This window comes from Mixophyes fleayi, unplaced genomic scaffold, assembly GCF_038048845.1.
Source record: "Mixophyes fleayi isolate aMixFle1 unplaced genomic scaffold, aMixFle1.hap1 Scaffold_86, whole genome shotgun sequence".
NCBI lineage: Eukaryota > Metazoa > Chordata > Amphibia > Anura > Limnodynastidae > Mixophyes > Mixophyes fleayi.
The window spans coordinates 25,261-41,597 of NW_027448586.1; the positions used below are offsets into that span (position 1 = coordinate 25,261).

Here is a 16,337-nt window from a genome sequence, read left to right on the forward strand (position 1 = left end):
TTCCACAATCTGTCCAATATATTTACCTCTGCAACCAGTTGCTAAATTGGATTTCCAAAGTATGAAGTTGAGTAAAACTGTCTAGAACAAACTAAACTCACCATTGATAGGCATGAAGGTAATTGGATCAGAGGCACCCCACACCTCAAGAGGATGGATTAGATGATGTCTAAAAATTGATATGAAAACCAGTCATCTACGTCCCTGGGTGGGCTTGAACCACCAACCTTTCGGTTAACAGCCGAACACGCTAACCAATTGCGCCACAGAGACAACTTGCAGCGTGTGTTCATGGCATGGGCTGAAATGCATTATTCCGGACAAATTTCATGACATTTCATTACTGTTCTTTATCTGCCAACCAACAAAAATAAATATTGGTTCTTTCCTGGGTTGCCTCAAACCTTCAGGAGTCAACAAACATTGCATGACTAGCAGAGTGGCGCAGCGGAAGCGTGCTGGGCCCATAACCCAGAGGTCGATGGATCGAAACCATCCTCTGCTACTTGTTCTTTCTTCATTATCTAAGGCAATCCTAAATTGGTAAACTTGTGGTAGAAACTTTGTTTCTTTTCTGTTTAGTTAAAGAAAAAAGTCAATTACAATCTCAGCTCATTTTAACAGAATGCTGCTGCCAGTCTTTATGTCAAAATCAACATACTTTCTTTTCTTTACCCTAACAGTGCTCTGGTTACATAGGTAAAAATCGACCTTGCCCATAGCAAAACAATGCAGGTTTCCAAAATGATAAATCTAGTTCACATATTCATGGTGAAATGGGACAATGATGGAGTCCAAAAAATTTTCACACTTAAAAAAAAAAATAAAAAAAAAAAAGCGGAGGGACACTTGGATAGCTGAAATGGTGTAGAGCAGTTTATTTTTCTTCCTGTGAACTTGTTGTTTCTAGGGAGACACTATACTCAGGAAACATTTAGCTGCCATTGCATATGGAATTGGTTTTTGGCAACAATACAAGAATAAATGCTTGTGCACAGGCTTTATTCATGGACTTGGCTTCGTAGGACACTTTTTAGAAAGTCCGTTTTGGTAGCGTAACTACAAGGTAGGAACAGGGAGAGCAATTTTAATACTAATTTGGTTTCCACAATCTGTCAAATATATATACCTCTGCAACCAGTTGCTAAATTGGATTTCCAAAGCATGAAGTTGAGTAAAACTGTCTAGAACAAACTAAACTCACCATTGATAGGCATGAAGGTAATTGGATCAGAGGCACCCCACACCTCAAGAGGATGGATTAGATGATGTCTAAAAATTGATATGAAAACCAGTCATCTACGTCCCTGGGTGGGCTTGAACCACCAACCTTTCGGTTAACAGCCGAACACGCTAACCAATTGCGCCACAGAGACAACTTGCAGCGTGTGTTCATGGCATGGGCTGAAATGCATTATTCCGGACAAATTTCATGACATTTCATTACTGTTCTTTATCTGCCAACCAACAAAAATAAATATTGGTTCTTTCCTGGGTTGCCTCAAACCTTCAGGAGTCAACAAACATTGCATGACTAGCAGAGTGGCGCAGCGGAAGCATGCTGGGCCCATAACCCAGAGGTCGATGGATCGAAACCATCCTCTGCTACTTGCTCTTTCTTCATTATCTAAGGCAATCCTAAATTGGTAAACTTGTGGTAGAAACTTTGTTTCTTTTCTGTTTAGTTAAAGAAAAAAGTCAATTACAATCTCAGCTCATTTTGACAGAATGCTGCTGCCAGTCTTTATGTCAAAATCAACATACTTTCTTTTCTTTACCCTAACAGTGCTCTGGTTACATAGGTAAAAATCGACCTTGCCCATAGCAAAACAATGCAGGTTTCCAAAATGATAAATCTAGTTCACATATTCATGGTGAAATGGGACAATGATGGAGTCCAAAAAATTTTCACACTTAAAAAAAAAAAAAAAAAAAGCGGAGGGACACTTGGATAGCTGAAATGGTGTAGAGCAGTTTATTTTTCTTCCTGTGAACTTGTTTTTTCTAGGGAGACACTATACTCAGGAAACATTTAGCTGCCATTGCATATGGAATTGGTTTTTGGCAACAATACAAGAATAAATGCTTGTGCACAGGCTTTATTCATGGACTTGGCTTCGTAGGACACTTTTTAGAAAGTCCGTTTTGGTAGCGTAACTACAAGGTAGGAACAGGGAGAGCAATTTTAATACTAATTTGGTTTCCACAATCTGTCCAATATATTTACCTCTGCAACCAGTTGCTAAATTGGATTTCCAAAGTATGAAGTTGAGTAAAACTGTCTAGAACAAACTAAACTCACCATTGATAGGCATGAAGGTAATTGGATCAGAGGCACCCCACACCTCAAGAGGATGGATTAGATGATGTCTAAAAATTGATATGAAAACCAGTCATTTACGTCCCTGGGTGGGCTTGAACCACCAACCTTTCGGTTAACAGCCGAACATGCTAACCAATTGCGCCACAGAGACAACTTGCAGCGTGTGTTCATGGCATGGGCTGAAATGCATTATTCCGGACAAATTTCATGACATTTCATTACTGTTCTTTATCTGCCAACCAACAAAAATAAATATTGGTTCTTTCCTGGGTTGCCTCAAACCTTCAGGAGTCAACAAAAATTGCATGACTAGCAGAGTAGCGCAGCGGAAGCGTGCTGGGCCCATAACCCAGAGGTCGATGGATCGAAACCATCCTCTGCTACTTGCTCTTTCTTCATTATCTAAGGCAATCTTAAATTGGTAAACTTGTGGTAGAAACTTTGTTTCTTTTCTGTTTAGTTAAAGAAAAAAGTCAATTACAATCTCAGCTCATTTTAACAGAATGCTGCTGCCAGTCTTTATGTCAAAATCAACATACTTTCTTTTCTTTACCCTAACAGTGCTCTGGTTACATAGGTAAAAATCGACCTTGCCCATAGCAAAACAATGCAGGTTTCCAAAATGATAAATCTAGTTCACATATTCATGGTGAAATGGGACAATGATGGAGTCCAAAAAATTTTCACACTTAAAAAAAAAAAAAAAAAAAGCGGAGGGACACTTGGATAGCTGAAATGGTGTAGAGCAGTTTATTTTTCTTCCTGTGAACTTGTTTTTTCTAGGGAGACACTATACTCAGGAAACATTTAGCTGCCATTGCATATGGAATTGGTTTTTGGCAACAATACAAGAATAAATGCTTGTGCACAGGCTTTATTCATGGACTTGGCTTCGTAGGACACTTTTTAGAAAGTCCGTTTTGGTAGCGTAACTACAAGGTAGGAACAGGGAGAGCAATTTTAATACTAATTTGGTTTCCACAATCTGTCCAATATATTTAACTCTGCAACCAGTTGCTAAATTGGATTTCCAAAGTATGAAGTTGAGTAAAACTGTCTAGAACAAACTAAACTCACCATTGATAGGCATGAAGGTAATTGGATCAGAGGCACCCCACACCTCAAGAGGATGGATTAGATGATGTCTAAAAATTGATATGAAAACCAGTCATCTACGTCCCTGGGTGGGCTTGAACCACCAACCTTTCGGTTAACAGCCGAACACGCTAACCAATTGCGCCACAGAGACAACTTGCAGCGTGTGTTCATGGCATGGGCTGAAATGCATTATTCCGGACAAATTTCATGACATTTCATTACTGTTCTTTATCTGCCAACCAACAAAAATAAATATTGGTTCTTTCCTGGGTTGCCTCAAACCTTCAGGAGTCAACAAACATTGCATGACTAGCAGAGTGGCGCAGCGGAAGCGTGCTGGGCCCATAACCCAGAGGTCGATGGATCGAAACCATCCTCTGCTACTTGCTCTTTCTTCATTATCTAAGGCAATCCTAAATTGGTAAACTTGTGGTAGAAACTTTGTTTCTTTTCTGTTTAGTTAAAGAAAAAAGTCAATTACAATCTCAGCTCATTTTAACAGAATGCTGCTGCCAGTCTTTATGTCAAAATCAACATACTTTCTTTTCTTTACCCTAACAGTGCTCTGGTTACATAGGTAAAAATCGACCTTGCCCATAGCAAAACAATGCAGGTTTCCAAAATGATAAATCTAGTTCACATATTCATGGTGAAATGGGACAATGATGGAGTCCAAAAAATTTTCACACTTAAAAAAAAAAAAAAAAAGCGGAGGGACACTTGGATAGCTGAAATGGTGTAGAGCAGTTTATTCTTCTTCCTGTGAACTTGTTTTTTCTAGGGAGACACTATACTCAGGAAACATTTAGCTGCCATTGCATATGGAATTGGTTTTTGGCAACAATACAAGAATAAATGCTTGTGCACAGGCTTTATTCATGGACTTGGCTTCGTATTACACTTTTTAGAAAGTCCGTTTTGGTAGCGTAACTACAAGGTAGGAACAGGGAGAGCAATTTTAATACTAATTTGGTTTCCACAGTCTGTCCAATATATTTACCTCTGCAACCAGTTGCTAAATTGGATTTCCAAAGTATGAAGTTGAGTAAAACTGTCTAGAACAAACTAAACTCACCATTGATAGGCATGAAGGTAATTGGATCAGAGGCACCCCACACCTCAAGAGGATGGATTAGATGATGTCTAAAAATTGATATGAAAACCAGTCATCTATGTCCCTGGGTGGGCTTGAACCACCAACCTTTCGGTTAACAGCCGAACACGCAAACCAATTGTGCCACAGAGACAACTTGCAGCGTGTGTTCATGGCATGGGCTGAAATGCATTATTCCGGACAAATTTCATGACATTTCATTACTGTTCTTTATCTGCCAACCAACAAAAATAAATATTGGTTCTTTCCTGGGTTGCCTCAAACCTTCAGGAGTCAACAAACATTGCATGACTAGCAGAGTGGCGCAGCGGAAGCATGCTGGGCCCATAACCCAGAGGTCGATGGATCGAAACCATCCTCTGCTACTTGCTCTTTCTTCATTATCTAAGGCAATCCTAAATTGGTAAACTTGTGGTAGAAACTTTGTTTCTTTTCTGTTTAGTTAAAGAAAAAAGTCAATTACAATCTCAGCTCATTTTAACAGAATGCTGCTGCCAGTCTTTATGTCAAAATCAACATACTTTCTTTTCTTTACCCTAACAGTGCTCTGGTTACATAGGTAAAAATCGACCTTGCCCATAGCAAAACAATGCAGGTTTCCAAAATGATAAATCTAGTTCACATATTCATGGTGAAATGGGACAATGATGGAGTCCAAAAAATTTTCACACTTAAAAAAAAATAAATAAAAAAACCGGAGGGACACTTGGATAGCTGAAATGGTGTAGAGCAGTTTATTTTTCTTCCTGTGAACTTGTTTTTTCTAGGGAGACACTATACTCAGGAAACATTTAGCTGCCATTGCATATGGAATTGGTTTTTGGCAACAATACAAGAATAAATGCTTGTGCACAGGCTTTATTCATGGACTTGGCTTCGTAGGACACTTTTTAGAAAGTCCGTTTTGGTAGCGTAACTACAAGGTAGGAACAGGGAGAGCAATTTTAATACTAATTTGGTTTCCACAGTCTGTCCAATATATTTACCTCTGCAACCAGTTGCTAAATTGGATTTCCAAAGTATGAAGTTGAGTAAAACTGTCTAGAACAAACTAAACTCACCATTGATAGGCATGAAGGTAATTGGATCAGAGGCACCCCACACCTCAAGAGGATGGATTAGATGATGTCTAAAAATTGATATGAAAACCAGTCATCTACGTCCCTGGGTGGGCTTGAACCACCAACCTTTCGGTTAACAGCTGAACACGCTAACCAATTGCGCCACAGAGACAACTTGCAGCGTGTGTTCATGGCATGGGCTGAAATGCATTATTCCGGACAAATTTCATGACATTTCATTACTGTTCTTTATCTGCCAACCAACAAAAATAAATATTGGTTCTTTCCTGGGTTGCCTCAAACCTTCAGGAGTCAACAAACATTGCATGACTAGCAGAGTGGCGCAGCGGAAGCGTGCTGGGCCCATAACCCAGAGGTCGATGGATCGAAACCATCCTCTGCTACTTGCTCTTTCTTCATTATCTAAGGCAATCTTAAATTGGTAAACTTGTGGTAGAAACTTTGTTTCTTTTCTGTTTAGTTAAAGAAAAAAGTCAATTACAATCTCAGCTCATTTTAACAGAATGCTGCTGCCAGTCTTTATGTCAAAATCAACATACTTTCTTTTCTTTACCCTAACAGTGCTCTGGTTACATAGGTAAAAATCGACCTTGCCCATAGCAAAACAATGCAGGTTTCCAAAATGATAAATCTAGTTCACATATTCATGGTGAAATGGGACAATGATGGAGTCCAAAAAATTTTCACACTTAAAAAAAAAAAAAAAAAAAGCGGAGGGACACTTGGATAGCTGAAATGGTGTAGAGCAGTTTATTTTTCTTCCTGTGAACTTGTTTTTTCTAGGGAGACACTATACTCAGGAAACATTTAGCTGCCATTGCATATGGAATTGGTTTTTGGCAACAATACAAGAATAAATGCTTGTGCACAGGCTTTATTCATGGACTTGGCTTCGTAGGACACTTTTTAGAAAGTCCGTTTTGGTAGCGTAACTACAAGGTAGGAACAGGGAGAGCAATTTTAATACTAATTTGGTTTCCACAATCTGTCCAATATATTTACCTCTGCAACCAGTTGCTAAATTGGATTTCCAAAGTATGAAGTTGAGTAAAACTGTCTAGAACAAACTAAACTCACCATTGATAGGCATGAAGGTAATTGGATCAGAGGCACCCCACACCTCAAGAGGATGGATTAGATGATGTCTAAAAATTGATATGAAAACCAGTCATCTACGTCCCTGGGTGGGCTTGAACCACCAACCTTTCGGTTAACAGCCGAACACGCTAACCAATTGCGCCACAGAGACAACTTGCAGCGTGTGTTCATGGCATGGGCTGAAATGCATTATTCCGGACAAATTTCATGACATTTCATTACTGTTCTTTATCTGCCAACCAACAAAAATAAATATTGGTTCTTTCCTGGGTTGCCTCAAACCTTCAGGAGTCAACAAACATTGCATGACTAGCAGAGTGGCGCAGCGGAAGCGTGCTGGGCCCATAACCCAGAGGTCGATGGATCGAAACCATCCTCTGCTACTTGCTCTTTCTTCATTATCTAAGGCAATCCTAAATTGGTAAACTTGTGGTAGAAACTTTGTTTCTTTTCTGTTTAGTTAAAGAAAAAAGTCAATTACAATCTCAGCTCATTTTAACAGAATGCTGCTGCCAGTCTTTATGTCAAAATCAACATACTTTCTTTTCTTTACCCTAACAGTGCTCTGGTTACATAGGTAAAAATCGACCTTGCCCATAGCAAAACAATGCAGGTTTCCAAAATGATAAATCTAGTTCACATATTCATGGTGAAATGGGACAATGATGGAGTCCAAAAAATTTTCACACTTAAAAAAAAAAAAAAAAAGCGGAGGGACACTTGGATAGCTGAAATGGTGTAGAGCAGTTTATTCTTCTTCCTGTGAACTTGTTTTTTCTAGGGAGACACTATACTCAGGAAACATTTAGCTGCCATTGCATATGGAATTGGTTTTTGGCAACAATACAAGAATAAATGCTTGTGCACAGGCTTTATTCATGGACTTGGCTTCGTATTACACTTTTTAGAAAGTCCGTTTTGGTAGCGTAACTACAAGGTAGGAACAGGGAGAGCAATTTTAATACTAATTTGGTTTCCACAGTCTGTCCAATATATTTACCTCTGCAACCAGTTGCTAAATTGGATTTCCAAAGTATGAAGTTGAGTAAAACTGTCTAGAACAAACTAAACTCACCATTGATAGGCATGAAGGTAATTGGATCAGAGGCACCCCACACCTCAAGAGGATGGATTAGATGATGTCTAAAAATTGATATGAAAACCAGTCATCTATGTCCCTGGGTGGGCTTGAACCACCAACCTTTCGGTTAACAGCCGAACACGCAAACCAATTGCGCCACAGAGACAACTTGCAGCGTGTGTTCATGGCATGGGCTGAAATGCATTATTCCGGACAAATTTCATGACATTTCATTACTGTTCTTTATCTGCCAACCAACAAAAATAAATATTGGTTCTTTCCTGGGTTGCCTCAAACCTTCAGGAGTCAACAAACATTGCATGACTAGCAGAGTGGCGCAGCGGAAGCGTGCTGGGCCCATAACCCAGAGGTCGATGGATCGGAACCATCCTCTGCTACTTGCTCTTTCTTCATTATCTAAGGCAATCCTAAATTGGTAAACTTGTGGTAGAAACTTTGTTTCTTTTCTGTTTAGTTAAAGAAAAAAGTCAATTACAATCTCAGCTCATTTTAACAGAATGCTGCTGCCAGTCTTTATGTCAAAATCAACATACTTTCTTTTCTTTACCCTAACAGTGCTCTGGTTACATAGGGAAAAATCGACCTTGCCCATAGCAAAACAATGCAGGTTTCCAAAATGATAAATCTAGTTCACATATTCATGGTGAAATGGGACAATGATGGAGTCCAAAAAATTTTCACACTTAAAAAAAAAAAAAAAACAAAACCGGAGGGACACTTGGATAGCTGAAATGGTGTAGAGCAGTTTATTTTTCTTCCTGTGAACTTGTTTTTTCTAGGGAGACACTATACTCAGGAAACATTTAGCTGCCATTGCATATGGAATTGGTTTTTGGCAACAATACAAGAATAAATGCTTGTGCACAGGCTTTATTCATGGACTTGGCTTCGTAGGACACTTTTTAGAAAGTCCGTTTTGGTAGCGTAACTACAAGGTAGGAACAGGGAGAGCAATTTTAATACTAATTTGGTTTCCACAGTCTGTCCAATATATTTACCTCTGCAACCAGTTGCTAAATTGGATTTCCAAAGTATGAAGTTGAGTAAAACTGTCTAGAACAAACTAAACTCACCATTGATAGGCATGAAGGTAATTGGATCAGAGGCACCCCACACCTCAAGAGGATGGATTAGATGATGTCTAAAAATTGATATGAAAACCAGTCATCTACGTCCCTGGGTGGGCTTGAACCACCAACCTTTCGGTTAACAGCTGAACACGCTAACCAATTGCGCCACAGAGACAACTTGCAGCGTGTGTTCATGGCATGGGCTGAAATGCATTATTCCGGACAAATTTCATGACATTTCATTACTGTTCTTTATCTGCCAACCAACAAAAATAAATATTGGTTCTTTCCTGGGTTGCCTCAAACCTTCAGGAGTCAACAAACATTGCATGACTAGCAGAGTGGCGCAGCGGAAGCGTGCTGGGCCCATAACCCAGAGGTCGATGGATCGAAACCATCCTCTGCTACTTGCTCTTTCTTCATTATCTAAGGCAATCCTAAATTGGTAAACTTGTGGTAGAAACTTTGTTTCTTTTCTGTTTAGTTAAAGAAAAAAGTCAATTACAATCTCAGCTCATTTTAACAGAATGCTGCTGCCAGTCTTTATGTCAAAATCAACATACTTTCTTTTCTTTACCCTAACAGTGCTCTGGTTACATAGGTAAAAATCGACCTTGCCCATAGCAAAACAATGCAGGTTTCCAAAATGATAAATCTAGTTCACATATTCATGGTGAAATGGGACAATGATGGAGTCCAAAAAATTTTCACACTTAAAAAAAAAAAAAAAAAAAAGCGGAGGGACACTTGGATAGCTGAAATGGTGTAGAGCAGTTTATTTTTCTTCCTGTGAACTTGTTTTTTCTAGGGAGACACTATACTCAGGAAACATTTAGCTGCCATTGCATATGGAATTGGTTTTTGGCAACAATACAAGAATAAATGCTTGTGCACAGGCTTTATTCATGGACTTGGCTTCGTAGGACACTTTTTAGAAAGTCCGTTTTGGTAGCGTAACTACAAGGTAGGAACAGGGAGAGCAATTTTAATACTAATTTGGTTTCCACAATCTGTCAAATATATATACCTCTGCAACCAGTTGCTAAATTGGATTTCCAAAGCATGAAGTTGAGTAAAACTGTCTAGAACAAACTAAACTCACCATTGATAGGCATGAAGGTAATTGGATCAGAGGCACCCCACACCTCAAGAGGATGGATTAGATGATGTCTAAAAATTGATATGAAAACCAGTCATCTACGTCCCTGGGTGGGCTTGAACCACCAACCTTTCGGTTAACAGCCCAACACGCTAACCAATTGCGCCACAGAGACAACTTGCAGCGTGTGTTCATGGCATGGGCTGAAATGCATTATTCCGGACAAATTTCATGACATTTCATTACTGTTCTTTATCTGCCAACCAACAAAAATAAATATTGGTTCTTTCCTGGGTTGCCTCAAACCTTCAGGAGTCAACAAACATTGCATGACTAGCAGAGTGGCGCAGCGGAAGCGTGCTGGGCCCATAACCCAGAGGTCGATGGATCGAAACCATCCTCTGCTACTTGCTCTTTCTTCATTATCTAAGGCAATCTTAAATTGGTAAACTTGTGGTAGAAACTTTGTTTCTTTTCTGTTTAGTTAAAGAAAAAAGTCAATTACAATCTCAGCTCATTTTAACAGAATGCTGCTGCCAGTCTTTATGTCAAAATCAACATACTTTCTTTTCTTTACCCTAACAGTGCTCTGGTTACATAGGTAAAAATCGACCTTGCCCATAGCAAAACAATGCAGGTTTCCAAAATGATAAATCTAGTTCACATATTCATGGTGAAATGGGACAATGATGGAGTCCAAAAAATTTTCACACTTAAAAAAAAAAAAAAAAAAAGCGGAGGGACACTTGGATAGCTGAAATGGTGTAGAGCAGTTTATTTTTCTTCCTGTGAACTTGTTTTTTCTAGGGAGACACTATACTCAGGAAACATTTAGCTGCCATTGCATATGGAATTGGTTTTTGGCAACAATACAAGAATAAATGCTTGTGCACAGGCTTTATTCATGGACTTGGCTTCGTAGGACACTTTTTAAAAAGTCCGTTTTGGTAGCGTAACTACAAGGTAGGAACAGGGAGAGCAATTTTAATACTAATTTGGTTTCCACAGTCTGTCCAATATATTTACCTCTGCAACCAGTTGCTAAATTGGATTTCCAAAGTATGAAGTTGAGTAAAACTGTCTAGAACAAACTAAACTCACCATTGATAGGCATGAAGGTAATTGGATCAGAGGCACCCCACACCTCAAGAGGATGGATTAGATGATGTCTAAAAATTGATATGAAAACCAGTCATCTACGTCCCTGGGTGGGCTTGAACCACCAACCTTTCGGTTAACAGCCCAACACGCTAACCAATTGCGCCACAGAGACAACTTGCAGCGTGTGTTCATGGCATGGGCTGAAATGCATTATTCCGGACAAATTTCATGACATTTCATTACTGTTCTTTATCTGCCAACCAACAAAAATAAATATTGGTTCTTTCCTGGGTTGCCTCAAACCTTCAGGAGTCAACAAACATTGCATGACTAGCAGAGTGGCGCAGCGGAAGCGTGCTGGGCCCATAACCCAGAGGTCGATGGATCGAAACCATCCTCTGCTACTTGCTCTTTCTTCATTATCTAAGGCAATCTTAAATTGGTAAACTTGTGGTAGAAACTTTGTTTCTTTTCTGTTTAGTTAAAGAAAAAAGTCAATTACAATCTCAGCTCATTTTAACAGAATGCTGCTGCCAGTCTTTATGTCAAAATCAACATACTTTCTTTTCTTTACCCTAACAGTGCTCTGGTTACATAGGTAAAAATCGACCTTGCCCATAGCAAAACAATGCAGGTTTCCAAAATGATAAATCTAGTTCACATATTCATGGTGAAATGGGACAATGATGGAGTCCAAAAAATTTTCACACTTAAAAAAAAAAAAAAAAAAAGCGGAGGGACACTTGGATAGCTGAAATGGTGTAGAGCAGTTTATTTTTCTTCCTGTGAACTTGTTTTTTCTAGGGAGACACTATACTCAGGAAACATTTAGCTGCCATTGCATATGGAATTGGTTTTTGGCAACAATACAAGAATAAATGCTTGTGCACAGGCTTTATTCATGGACTTGGCTTCGTAGGACACTTTTTAGAAAGTCCGTTTTGGTAGCGTAACTACAAGGTAGGAACAGGGAGAGCAATTTTAATACTAATTTGGTTTCCACAATCTGTCCAATATATTTACCTCTGCAACCAGTTGCTAAATTGGATTTCCAAAGTATGAAGTTGAGTAAAACTGTCTAGAACAAACTAAACTCACCATTGATAGGCATGAAGGTAATTGGATCAGAGGCACCCCACACCTCAAGAGGATGGATTAGATGATGTCTAAAAATTGATATGAAAACCAGTCATCTACGTCCCTGGGTGGGCTTGAACCACCAACCTTTCGGTTAACAGCCGAACACGCTAACCAATTGCACCACAGAGACAACTTGCAGCATGTGTTCATGGCATGGGCTGAAATGCATTATTCCGGACAAATTTCATGACATTTCATTACTGTTCTTTATCTGCCAACCAACAAAAATAAATATTGGTTCTTTCCTGGGTTGCCTCAAACCTTCAGGAGTCAACAAACATTGCATGACTAGCAGAGTGGCGAAGCGGAAGCGTGCTGGGCCCATAACCCAGAGGTCGATGGATCGAAACCATCCTCTGCTACTTGCTCTTTCTTCATTATCTAAGGCAATCCTAAATTGGTAAACTTGTGGTAGAAACTTTGTTTCTTTTCTGTTTAGTTAAAGAAAAAAGTCAATTACAATCTCAGCTCATTTTAACAGAATGCTGCTGCCAGTCTTTATGTCAAAATCAACATACTTTCTTTTCTTTACCCTAACAGTGCTCTGGTTACATAGGTAAAAATCGACCTTGCCCATAGCAAAACAATGCAGGTTTCCAAAATGATAAATCTAGTTCACATATTCATGGTGAAATGGGACAATGATGGAGTCCAAAAAATTTTCACACTTAAAAAAAAAAAAAAAAAAAGCGGAGGGACACTTGGATAGCTGAAATGGTGTAGAGCAGTTTATTCTTCTTCCTGTGAACTTGTTTTTTCTAGGGAGACACTATACTCAGGAAACATTTAGCTGCCATTGCATATGGAATTGGTTTTTGGCAACAATACAAGAATAAATGCTTGTGCACAGGCTTTATTCATGGACTTGGCTTCGTAGGACACTTTTTAGAAAGTCCGTTTTGGTAGCGTAACTACAAGGTAGGAACAGGGAGAGCAATTTTAATACTAATTTGGTTTCCACAATCTGTCCAATATATTTACCTCTGCAACCAGTTGCTAAATTGGATTTCCAAAGTATGAAGTTGAGTAAAACTGTCTAGAACAAACTAAACTCACCATTGATAGGCATGAAGGTAATTGGATCAGAGGCACCCCACACCTCAAGAGGATGGATTAGATGATGTCTAAAAATTGATATGAAAACCAGTCATCTACGTCCCTGGGTGGGCTTGAACCACCAACCTTTCGGTTAACAGCCGAACACGCTAACCAATTGCACCACAGAGACAACTTGCAGCATGTGTTCATGGCATGGGCTGAAATGCATTATTCCGGACAAATTTCATGACATTTCATTACTGTTCTTTATCTGCCAACCAACAAAAATAAATATTGGTTCTTTCCTGGGTTGCCTCAAACCTTCAGGAGTCAACAAACATTGCATGACTAGCAGAGTGGCGAAGCGGAAGCGTGCTGGGCCCATAACCCAGAGGTCGATGGATCGAAACCATCCTCTGCTACTTGCTCTTTCTTCATTATCTAAGGCAATCCTAAATTGGTAAACTTGTGGTAGAAACTTTGTTTCTTTTCTGTTTAGTTAAAGAAAAAAGTCAATTACAATCTCAGCTCATTTTAACAGAATGCTGCTGCCAGTCTTTATGTCAAAATCAACATACTTTCTTTTCTTTACCCTAACAGTGCTCTGGTTACATAGGTAAAAATCGACCTTGCCCATAGCAAAACAATGCAGGTTTCCAAAATGATAAATCTAGTTCACATATTCATGGTGAAATGGGACAATGATGGAGTCCAAAAAATTTTCACACTTAAAAAAAAAAAAAAAAAAGCGGATGGACACTTGGATAGCTGAAATGGTGTAGAGCAGTTTATTTTTCTTCCTGTGAACTTGTTTTTTCTAGGGAGACACTATACTCAGGAAACATTTAGCTGCCATTGCATATGGAATTGGTTTTTGGCAACAATACAAGAATAAATGCTTGTGCACAGGCTTTATTCATGGACTTGGCTTCGTAGGACACTTTTTAGAAAGTCCGTTTTGGTAGCGTAACTACAAGGTAGGAACAGGGAGAGCAATTTTAATACTAATTTGGTTTCCACAGTCTGTCCAATATATTTACCTCTGCAACCAGTTGCTAAATTGGATTTCCAAAGCATGAAGTTGAGTAAAACTGTCTAGAACAAACTAAACTCACCATTGATAGGCATGAAGGTAATTGGATCAGAGGCACCCCACACCTCAAGAGGATGGATTAGATGATGTCTAAAAATTGATATGAAAACCAGACATCTACGTCCCTGGGTGGGCTTGAACCACCAACCTTTCGGTTAACAGCCCAACACGCTAACCAATTGCGCCACAGAGACAACTTGCAGCGTGTGTTCATGGCATGGGCTGAAATGCATTATTCCGGACAAATTTCATGACATTTCATTACTGTTCTTTATCTGCCAACCAACAAAAATAAATATTGGTTCTTTCCTGGGTTGCCTCAAACCTTCAGGAGTCAACAAACATTGCATGACTAGCAGAGTGGCGCAGCGGAAGCGTGCTGGGCCCATAACCCAGAGGTCGATGGATCGAAACCATCCTCTGCTACTTGCTCTTTCTTCATTATCTAAGGCAATCTTAAATTGGTAAACTTGTGGTAGAAACTTTGTTTCTTTTCTGTTTAGTTAAAGAAAAAAGTCAATTACAATCTCAGCTCATTTTAACAGAATGCTGCTGCCAGTCTTTATGTCAAAATCAACATACTTTCTTTTCTTTACCCTAACAGTGCTCTGGTTACATAGGTAAAAATCGACCTTGCCCATAGCAAAACAATGCAGGTTTCCAAAATGATAAATCTAGTTCACATATTCATGGTGAAATGGGACAATGATGGAGTCCAAAAAATTTTCACACTTAAAAAAAAAAAAAAAAAAGCGGAGGGACACTTGGATAGCTGAAATGGTGTAGAGCAGTTTATTCTTCTTCCTGTGAACTTGTTTTTTCTAGGGAGACACTATACTCAGGAAACATTTAGCTGCCATTGCATATGGAATTGGTTTTTGGCAACAATACAAGAATAAATGCTTGTGCACAGGCTTTATTCATGGACTTGGCTTCGTAGGACACTTTTTAGAAAGTCCGTTTTGGTAGCGTAACTACAAGGTAGGAACAGGGAGAGCAATTTTAATACTAATTTGGTTTCCACAGTCTGTCCAATATATTTACCTCTGCAACCAGTTGCTAAATTGGATTTCCAAAGTATGAAGTTGAGTAAAACTGTCTAGAACAAACTAAACTCACCATTGATAGGCATGAAGGTAATTGGATCAGAGGCACCCCACACCTCAAGAGGATGGATTAGATGATGTCTAAAAATTGATATGAAAACCAGTCATCTACGTCCCTGGGTGGGCTTGAACCACCAACCTTTCGGTTAACAGCCCAACACGCTAACCAATTGCGCCACAGAGACAACTTGCAGCGTGTGTTCATGGCATGGGCTGAAATGCATTATTCCGGACAAATTTCATGACATTTCATTACTGTTCTTTATCTGCCAACCAACAAAAATAAATATTGGTTCTTTCCTGGGTTGCCTCAAACCTTCAGGAGTCAACAAACATTGCATGACTAGCAGAGTGGCGCAGCGGAAGCGTGCTGGGCCCATAACCCAGAGGTCGATGGATCGAAACCATCCTCTGCTACTTGCTCTTTCTTCATTATCTAAGGCAATCTTAAATTGGTAAACTTGTGGTAGAAACTTTGTTTCTTTTCTGTTTAGTTAAAGAAAAAAGTCAATTACAATCTCAGCTCATTTTAACAGAATGCTGCTGCCAGTCTTTATGTCAAAATCAACATACTTTCTTTTCTTTACCCTAACAGTGCTCTGGTTACATAGGTAAAAATCGACCTTGCCCATAGCAAAACAATGCAGGTTTCCAAAATGATAAATCTAGTTCACATATTCATGGTGAAATGGGACAATGATGGAGTCCAAAAAATTTTCACACTTAAAAAAAAAAAAAAAAAAAGCGGAGGGACACTTGGATAGCTGAAATGGTGTAGAGCAGTTTATTTTTCTTCCTGTGAACTTGTTTTTTCTAGGGAGACACTATACTCAGGAAACATTTAGCTGCCATTGCATATGGAATTGGTTTTTG

The 16,337-nt window shown here is 39.2% G+C and overlaps 15 non-coding genes across 15 annotated transcripts; all 15 read right to left on the reverse strand.

Annotated features, from left to right (window-relative positions):
• Positions 1-199: 199 nt before the first annotated feature.
• Positions 200-273, reverse strand: TRNAN-GUU (transfer RNA asparagine (anticodon GUU)). Its single transcript has one exon. It is a non-coding gene; the product is annotated as a tRNA-Asn (tRNA).
• Positions 274-1,302: 1,029 nt separating this feature from the next.
• On the reverse strand, positions 1,303-1,376 carry TRNAN-GUU (transfer RNA asparagine (anticodon GUU)). The gene has a single exon. It is a non-coding gene; the product is annotated as a tRNA-Asn (tRNA).
• Positions 1,377-2,400: 1,024 nt separating this feature from the next.
• TRNAN-GUU (transfer RNA asparagine (anticodon GUU)) lies at positions 2,401-2,474 on the reverse strand. Its single transcript has one exon. It is a non-coding gene; the product is annotated as a tRNA-Asn (tRNA).
• A 1,024-nt stretch (positions 2,475-3,498) lies between these two features.
• Positions 3,499-3,572, reverse strand: TRNAN-GUU (transfer RNA asparagine (anticodon GUU)). Its single transcript has one exon. It is a non-coding gene; the product is annotated as a tRNA-Asn (tRNA).
• A 1,022-nt stretch (positions 3,573-4,594) lies between these two features.
• Positions 4,595-4,668, reverse strand: TRNAN-GUU (transfer RNA asparagine (anticodon GUU)). The gene has a single exon. It is a non-coding gene; the product is annotated as a tRNA-Asn (tRNA).
• A 1,026-nt stretch (positions 4,669-5,694) lies between these two features.
• TRNAN-GUU (transfer RNA asparagine (anticodon GUU)) lies at positions 5,695-5,768 on the reverse strand. The gene has a single exon. It is a non-coding gene; the product is annotated as a tRNA-Asn (tRNA).
• A 1,024-nt stretch (positions 5,769-6,792) lies between these two features.
• Positions 6,793-6,866, reverse strand: TRNAN-GUU (transfer RNA asparagine (anticodon GUU)). Its single transcript has one exon. It is a non-coding gene; the product is annotated as a tRNA-Asn (tRNA).
• Positions 6,867-7,888: 1,022 nt separating this feature from the next.
• Positions 7,889-7,962, reverse strand: TRNAN-GUU (transfer RNA asparagine (anticodon GUU)). The gene has a single exon. It is a non-coding gene; the product is annotated as a tRNA-Asn (tRNA).
• A 1,026-nt stretch (positions 7,963-8,988) lies between these two features.
• TRNAN-GUU (transfer RNA asparagine (anticodon GUU)) lies at positions 8,989-9,062 on the reverse strand. Its single transcript has one exon. It is a non-coding gene; the product is annotated as a tRNA-Asn (tRNA).
• Positions 9,063-10,087: 1,025 nt separating this feature from the next.
• On the reverse strand, positions 10,088-10,161 carry TRNAN-GUU (transfer RNA asparagine (anticodon GUU)). Its single transcript has one exon. It is a non-coding gene; the product is annotated as a tRNA-Asn (tRNA).
• A 1,024-nt stretch (positions 10,162-11,185) lies between these two features.
• TRNAN-GUU (transfer RNA asparagine (anticodon GUU)) lies at positions 11,186-11,259 on the reverse strand. Its single transcript has one exon. It is a non-coding gene; the product is annotated as a tRNA-Asn (tRNA).
• A 1,024-nt stretch (positions 11,260-12,283) lies between these two features.
• TRNAN-GUU (transfer RNA asparagine (anticodon GUU)) lies at positions 12,284-12,357 on the reverse strand. The gene has a single exon. It is a non-coding gene; the product is annotated as a tRNA-Asn (tRNA).
• Positions 12,358-13,381: 1,024 nt separating this feature from the next.
• Positions 13,382-13,455, reverse strand: TRNAN-GUU (transfer RNA asparagine (anticodon GUU)). The gene has a single exon. It is a non-coding gene; the product is annotated as a tRNA-Asn (tRNA).
• A 1,023-nt stretch (positions 13,456-14,478) lies between these two features.
• Positions 14,479-14,552, reverse strand: TRNAN-GUU (transfer RNA asparagine (anticodon GUU)). The gene has a single exon. It is a non-coding gene; the product is annotated as a tRNA-Asn (tRNA).
• A 1,023-nt stretch (positions 14,553-15,575) lies between these two features.
• Positions 15,576-15,649, reverse strand: TRNAN-GUU (transfer RNA asparagine (anticodon GUU)). Its single transcript has one exon. It is a non-coding gene; the product is annotated as a tRNA-Asn (tRNA).
• Positions 15,650-16,337: the final 688 nt, after the last annotated feature.